The sequence below is a fragment of the Neodiprion pinetum genome, chromosome 1 (assembly GCF_021155775.2).
Source record: "Neodiprion pinetum isolate iyNeoPine1 chromosome 1, iyNeoPine1.2, whole genome shotgun sequence".
Classification (NCBI taxonomy): domain Eukaryota; kingdom Metazoa; phylum Arthropoda; class Insecta; order Hymenoptera; family Diprionidae; genus Neodiprion; species Neodiprion pinetum.
Window position 1 is genome coordinate 28,237,336 of NC_060232.1, and position 7,874 is coordinate 28,245,209.

A 7,874-nucleotide genomic window follows, 5' to 3' on the forward strand; every position below is an offset into this window, starting at 1 on the left:
TTCCCGTTGCTTCTGGCATCGCTCCGACGTACCGGCATTTGATCGACTGTCAAGAAGAGAGGCTCGACTCTCGAATCGGAGAATTTATCGTCTCCGAAACGGCATCAGGTTCCGCCGTGATCGCTTGCCGGATCGGGGGCAGTTCGATTCGTGTTCGATCGCGGTAGGTAACCGCGGGCTAAAACGTTTCTGAGACGTTCAACCACCCACGAGAGCGAGTAGGAGAAAAAGAGGGAGAGAGAGCAGACGCCGACAGCATTCGGAGGGCACGTTTAAATACTCGTGTATACGTATACGTGTATCAATTCAATTGGTTGCATATTATATATTATTGAAACACTTCCTGAAATTCTGCATACATGAATAATTTCACGTTCACCGCTCAAAACCGGAATCTGACCGCTCTTCTTTGCGGACGATCGACACGAGCAGGGAAATCTCTCCTGTGGCCCAGAAGTATAAACGGTATTCTCTTCAAACTCCGGTCGATTATAAGCGAGATCCTTTTGTGTATTGCTGATCGGGAGGAGCACATACCCTGTGACTGAAAAATCTCGAACGGCACTCACCGCTGTAATTATCAAACTTCAATACTCGCCAATCGGTAGAAAAAGAAAAGTAAAAAAGACGGTGCGCGCTAAATCCTTCACCGAATTCGCTAGTCTTCCACGCATCGTCGAGACCCTAGATCACACCTCACTGCGCAGTCGTAATCGCGCCGAGACCGAGGAAAGGGACGAATCGAATCTGCCGCAGCGCGATATAATTATTCCCGAAACAACCGCGCTTGGAATTAATCTCACCCACGGGGGCTTCGCTGCTGGACTTCCCGGACACCCTGTGCCGCAAAGGCGAATAAGAGAAATGAGCGAACGTTATAGAGAGGGACATAAAATGTATACATGTATACGTATGCGTATGTGCATGTGTACACGGTACACGTACAGCTACGGGGACTCGGCGGAGAAGAAGCCGCGGAGGTTGTACGGGCCGCCGTGCGGCGGTCCGCGGTCAGCGAGAATGCGGTTATGATAATGCAGCGGCCACTGCGCTACGCGGGCTCCTCACCCCCACCCAACCCTTTCCTCCCTTTTCTCCCCCGGAGGAGCCCTGCGTATTGTTAGAGAGAAGTGAGTCCGAGTGCGATCACCGCGGGCTTCCGTGCGGTCGTCAGGCGTCTCTCGCCGGTCGATTGCCTGTCCGAATCGGGAACGCGCCATACGGGAAGGGTAACGGAGGAATTTTAAAAGAAGAAACACTCTCGAGCCCGGTGTAATAACGAGAAATAAAGAGAAAGAAAAGCAGGAAACGGTACAAGGAAACGTTTCGTAACGTGCAGTGCAGCAGTGCTTCGTCCTAATCGCGAGCGAACGCTTCTTTGATGAGGAGGCGATCGTGAAAAATGAAGAAGAAAAATGAATGCCGACGAGCAAAGGTTTGCGCGTGTGTGATAGGCACGTATCAATTTTGGGGGGGAAATCCTCCTCCTCCCCGTCTTTCAGGTGGCGACAAGGGGACGGTGAGCGGCTGATCGCATAGGTATGCCGGGCTCAGCTCGAAGAAATTGTTTCCAGTCCATTAAGCGGCTGGGGATTGAAGGTCTGGCCGTTCCCCGATTTCGGGCGAACGAATCGAAGAAGTAACCTTCGAGCAAGAAATAAGACGGGGGTGGCGACGCGACCGGTGAGTTGCGTCCATACGGCGGTGCTCGAGTCGGCGATACTTGCGCGGGGGTGGTTTTTAAATAATTCAACTGTTTCCATGCATATTGCAGGAAACAATTACAACTGTAATTGCTAATAGAAGATTCCAGACGAGACCTCCAGGGTTATCGTAGAGCCCCTCCTCCGGCGTTTCGCTATCCCTTCGGCCTTTTACTTTTTACTTTATATACACGGTTATCCGCGCACTGCGAGATCCTCTCGCCGGCTGTATTCGACACACCGGCCGCTTTTGTACCCGCGCGGCGTGTACACATCGGCGCTTTTTGTCTCGCACAAGCGAGCTTTCCGCTCATCCTGCAGCCCAATCGCCGACCCGATTTCCCTGCCCCGAACCAATGAGAGGGCCTCGCTCCTTCTCGCGGACGGCGAACTACACGCTAATTACTATCGCGAAGGAGGAACGGCGAAAGGGGGGGAAAGACCGACGCGACGAGTGTCCCCTGTTTTTGCGCGACCGGGACGAGATTCCGGCCTAATTGTTAATTGCTAATTAGAAAACGTGTTAGTTGGTCAACGAGATAGCGTCGCCGCTCCGCGACGCCCGCTCTACGATTTGTTTACTCGTACCCTCGAATCTTGTTCAAATTTTTTACCCCGCTTACAACTTTTCGCACTCCTATGCATCCCGCCTTCCTCCATTTCTGTACGTTCTCATGCGTCGTCCTCTTCGCTTTATACCGTAGGTATAGCCAATTTCTTAATCAAATTATATCTCAACGATCGCAATTTAATCGGTAACCTACGTGTACGCCGCAGCTGTTACTAATCCCTCAATCGTCGCTACTCTCGATCTTGATAATAATAAAATTATTTCAACGGTCATGTGTCAGAGGTACTGCGAAATCAACTGTAAAAAAATATCTCTCTCCTCCTCTGTCTTTGCGCAAGAGCTCTTCGCTGTGCCTCGACGAAACTTCGATAAAAAGTTGTTGACTTGGAAATAGGTATATGGAAAAATGTAAGCGATTGGAAAATCTAATTTGAAGACACGTTGTCAGCTCCGAAATCCACCGACGTGTAGTTGTAAAAATGGAATCGTTGACGGCTCGAGAACGGACAACACGGACGCTCGTTACCTAACGTCGAGCACTTTCTAGCCGAATATCGGGTTTCCTCGAGCAGCAACGACGTCGACGTCGGAACGTCGGTATCTGCGTCTAGCCTGGTAGGCGCAAACAGGACGTGCAGGCCGTGTATAAGGACAGGCAGGAAGCGAAGCCGGCGCGGCGGACGAACGGACGGATGGACGGGAAAGGAGGGAAAAAATCAAGCAAATTGGTATGCAGCACACAACAACCGGCGGGTGGCTCGGTGGGTGAATGGAGGAGTGGAGTTTCGGTCGGGGGTTAGGCTAGCGGGGGTTGCCGCTCGGAGGGAAGATCAATACTCCCGTCTTCTCTTCCACACACTTCCTTCTTTCGTTTCACCTTCGGTTCTTCCCAGTCTCGCTACGGCTAGGTGCGCTTCCAAGTCGGGGATTAATAAATCTAATAAAAATATAGGTATAATATCCTGCACCCATACCGCGATGCCCGTACAGAAGCTGATACGTGATACTCCCAAAGGGTGTCGAAGATTCTTCCAAGAGCACCCGCTATGTTTGAAGAAATAGGTACAATAATCTTGGCATATTTTCGATTTTGCAAGACAGCCATTGAAACACTCATAATCCTAATACCGTTCAAATTTCTTCATTGGCAATGGTGATGCATTCTCCGAATTGTCTCAATGTTCATAGAGGTTTTCTGAGAAGATTTCGGAGTCATTGTGAACATCTTAATCGCTGGAAATGTAATTTATGGTCACTTAGTTATGTGGAAATTTGCGTGAGTTGAACAAATTGAAGCGGCACCTGCAAAGCTCTTTGATACGGTGTTCTTCTCAATGTAAATATTTCAACAGTACAGATTCAACGTACAGCCAAATTATTTTAACATTTTGCTTCGCACATTTGCGACTGCAGATCGTAATTATCAGTTGGTCTGAATTAGGTCTATTGTACTAACTGTGCATTGTTCGAAGTAAGGACATGCTGGAGAATATCGGTTGGTAATTATATTCCTCAAATTATCTCCCCTGGGAGCATACTTCGAAGGATAGAGAACTCGCCGGGGCCTCGGTTGTAGGGGCGATAATAATTATGATATTCACACTCGCGCAGTTACTAATTAATTAACAAGGCGTATCCCCGAGAAATAAAGGAGTTGGCTATACAGTCAAGGAATTCAGGGGGTTCTCGGCCTTTTGTAAAGGGTTGCTTGCTCGCGGCTTAACCGCCCTTATAACACCGCCCCTCCTGCCAGTTCTTACCAAAGTTGTTTCGTTAACGAGGTCACTTTATTTTATTGTAATCACACCGGAGAACTAAACTTCTGATTTTAACCCTCTGAAATTGGGGTACTGGCTAGGCGTGCTTCACCTTACTCCAATTCTCGCTTTTCTTTCCTGCTGTTACACGATATTGAATACAGGATGCAATGCATTGTTTCGCAGCCGAAGGTGCGTATAAGAGTGTGTTTCCTACGCGTTGGTGAAGGCGGTAAAAGGAATGAGACTTACCTCACTAGTTAGCAAATCAGGTGTTGTAACGCAAATAAGAGTGCAACATTCAAGATGTCGGGATTCGTAAAAATGCACAGAAATGCACAAAACATCAAATTCAACCATCGAAGCTCCTGGTACTAATTACAAGCCTCCGAATGCTGGTGGTACTGATCGGTTGAATACTGTTTCGGAGCGTGGCGAGCTTTATTGCCCGAGGGGGAAACTTGACTGCAAGTTGTATGGATAAAATTTTTCTGTCTATATTGTGAAAGTTTTTTTAATTTTTTTTCGATTCTTTTTTGTTACAGAGTGGAGATAAACCGGGACCAAGGGGCAGATAAAACGGAGAGACGATCCTTCGAGCGGACCAAGTGTCGGGCAGTCACGTCCTGGGTTAACGCTGCGTGGCGCAAAGCGACCGGCTTTAATAAAGCGTCGAGAAAGGCGAAAGAGACGAGAAACACCGGAGTCCGTAGCCAGGAAGAAAACTAACGAACTTTACTCGACGGATGGAATTAAGGAGCTTTCGAGAGCGGAGGATTCGTTTATCAGAAGTCTCTTAGATATACGTTGTAGCTGAATTAGTGAAAAAATATATTCGTTTGTGGATAATTTATACTATTATATAACCAATATTATAATAACCAATTAGTCATTTGAACCGAAGAACCGTCCAAGCTCCCAAATGCAGCTGATCATGTGACCCGCGATCGAACGATCGTAGAATTAATGGGAAACATTCGGGTGGCGACATCCTGCCGGTTGACCCGAGCACAGGAAGTCGGTTTACAGTGGTCAGCGAGCGGTATGAAGGATAAAAAAAAAAGAAAAGGAAAATTATTTTGAGACAATGCGTTAACGATAAAAGTTCACGGCTATCGAGTCCGGGGTTAGGAGTTCCGATGTCGTCGAAGTTATATTTATTGCTTAAAAGCATGACTCGCCGCGGTGACGGCGACGGCAACTATAGGCGCGCGATCGCTCGGATATTCTTTTTGTCGTTGCGACCTCGTTCGCTCGACGTAATTGCTTCTACTGCAGCTAACCGCCACCTTCAGGCTGCCCTGGAGTTTGAAATTTTTGCAGGAAGAGCCAATTCCGACCGGTTACGATTTTTCTGTAATACTCGCACCCTCGGCCTCGGCACCTGGGTGGTTCGTTCTCCGCTTTTTCAATTGCCCTGTGACATTTGGCTGGCGAGAGGAGCGCTAGTCTCGGTATTTCCTTCGGCGTAAGTCAGTTACGGCCGAAGGACAATGATAGGTTGTACGTGGCTCTACAATGCAGCGCCTCGCTTAGGCCTTACGGATCTCACCGGGCATGAACGCTCTCGAGTATAAGGGTGTCGGTGCGTCGTTGTGTGTAAGGTACCGATGTACCCACGTAGATGCTGCCATCGCACACACACCGACCCACATTCGTATTTACGAGTTGCCGGCCTGCACCTCCGTCACTTTTGTCGAGCCGCTCGAGCCGTCCGGGAATTATTTATACACACCGGTAAAAGACCGGAAGTAACAGACTGTCACCAGCGGCGAATCGAAGCTGTGTCACCGCTGCAGTCCGGACTACGCGACACGAACGGCGCTATAACAATAAGATATAAACATAAGGATACGAGGCCCCGTTTAAGTAGTGAGAATTTATTTGCGGCTGGCTTTATATGCGCGTATTATGCGAAGCGTATGAGCGATGAAAGGAAGTTGGCAAGTATTTTTCCTCGGTCGCAAATCAGGTTTCCTTTCCTTTTTTCTTCTACTTCTTTTTCTTTGTCCCGGTTGCGAAAGTATTTCTTCATTTTCTGAAAACCCGTTTGAAAATCTCATACCGGGTGGCTAGGATCCTTGCCGGGACAGGGGATCCTGCCATAAAGGCAGCGGAATATGAATTCTTATTTCGTCGATGAGCCTGCACGGGGTAAAATATTAGAGGGGTCTCCTAGGACGTTGGCCTCCATAAATATGATTTTAGTACGTAATATTCCGTGGTCTCCATTGTATTTTTATCTTTATTCATTTTGCATAGTTCTACCGTTCTTCCCATATTATCGCAGCTTCTTTCCCTTTCTTCTTTTCTGCGGCCTTCTTTCCTTCCTTCCTCCCTTCCTTCCTTCCTTCCTTCCTTCCTCACTTCTTTGCATATACCTATACCTACCTACTACTTCCCTATTTCTACCTGCGATGTGCTCTTAAAAAAATCTCCCCCTTCGGGCGCGAGACGCGCGCCTTTTCAAGGGCCTCGTTTTCCCTTCTTTCCACGTCGATGCTGGAACGCCGAAGATGATTTTCCCGGATCGGAATCCAATATCTGCTATTTTCCAAGATTTTTTATCTCCCGTCGACATTGCCGCGAATATGGAGGATCCACTACGTTGTATACGAACCCTTCAACTCCCTCCATCACTGTGATTTCTCTCCACGGAGCTGCGTGATTATTTGCTCTTACTTTCGCGCGCTTTGTAGGTGGAAAATATTTTGGAGAAAAAAATCAACCCGGCCAATCGAGGAGGTGCGGTAGGCCAGCGTCGACGACGTCGCGGCAGACGCAGGTAACCTAACGAGATCTTATTCAAAGTTTGGAGAACGATGATATTCAGGCGTCGCAAAAGCGTTGAAAGCGCGCATTTTTCTCCCTTGCGCACATAGGACCGCACGACAAAAATTGGCAAAATATGCAAAATGGTATTCCGCCGGGAGTTTCAGCCAAATAAGGGAATTAAGATAGGGACGAGGGGGCGGGCTCCCACGCTCCGCGGCACCCTTGGGAACAGGGGCGTCTGAAAACGTCATTTTCGAAAGGTGTTGGACTCGTAGAAGTAAATCTAGTCGAACCGGACGAGCGGATCGGAAACCTGGAAGCCCCAAATGTCAAGTTCGACCAATATCTGCGAGAGAAAGAATGAGAAGCGGGATACAAACGACACGGAAAATAGCGTGGCATTAGTTTGAAACCGTTCTTTGCCCCCCTGAATAACAACAACCGGCCGGCTATGTCTGAATTGTTTCCCTGAGACAAAAGCCGGCAACTGTAAATTCCGCTCGTTTCTCTAACACGTGTGTTCCACTCGAAGCAAAGCGCGTGCCGTTGCATAAGGCGCCAAGACTCGCGGTTCCGCAGGGGGCATCGCTTGACCCAGACTGGGCTCGTACAAGTAGCCTTGATACCCTCCGTCACAGTTTCCTCGGCTCGGTCAAACGCATGATGAATTATTGCTGGAGGGGGGGGGGGGGGGGGGGGGGGGGGGAAATGTGACAAAAAAGTCGCAGCCCGCAGCTTTCCCCGCGGAGTTAACATGAAAGTCCTCATTAAGAGTATATTTGATCGTTTCATACGTCGTAACGAGATGCTATTACGAGGGACACGCGCCAGACTTTGGTAATGGACAAGCAGCAGTCTAGCGGTGCGTGTAGCGTATGTGTCTTTGTAGGCGTTGGGTCCGTGTGGAGGAGGCGAGTGTGCTCCTACATATGCGAGTCTAACAAGACGCGTGTTCCTACGGCTGTACGCCGTGGCGTGCATTCCGGGGCTCTAGACACGCGAGGAAGCGCGAGGACGAGCACGCGGTCGGATTTGACGGATCAATTTATTAGCATAAGCGAGCCCGGG

The 7,874-nt window shown here is 48.8% G+C and overlaps 1 long non-coding RNA gene across 1 annotated transcript in view; it reads left to right on the plus strand.

Annotated features, from left to right (window-relative positions):
- LOC124224495 (uncharacterized) overlaps positions 1-4,912 on the plus strand; it is a 160,532-nt gene extending 155,620 nt beyond the window's left edge. Inside the window, exon 7 of the long non-coding RNA XR_011177711.1 lies at positions 4,577-4,912. This is a non-coding gene — a long non-coding RNA (uncharacterized lncRNA). The remainder of the gene's footprint in view (positions 1-4,576) is intronic.
- The last annotated feature ends 2,962 nt before the right edge of the window (positions 4,913-7,874 follow it).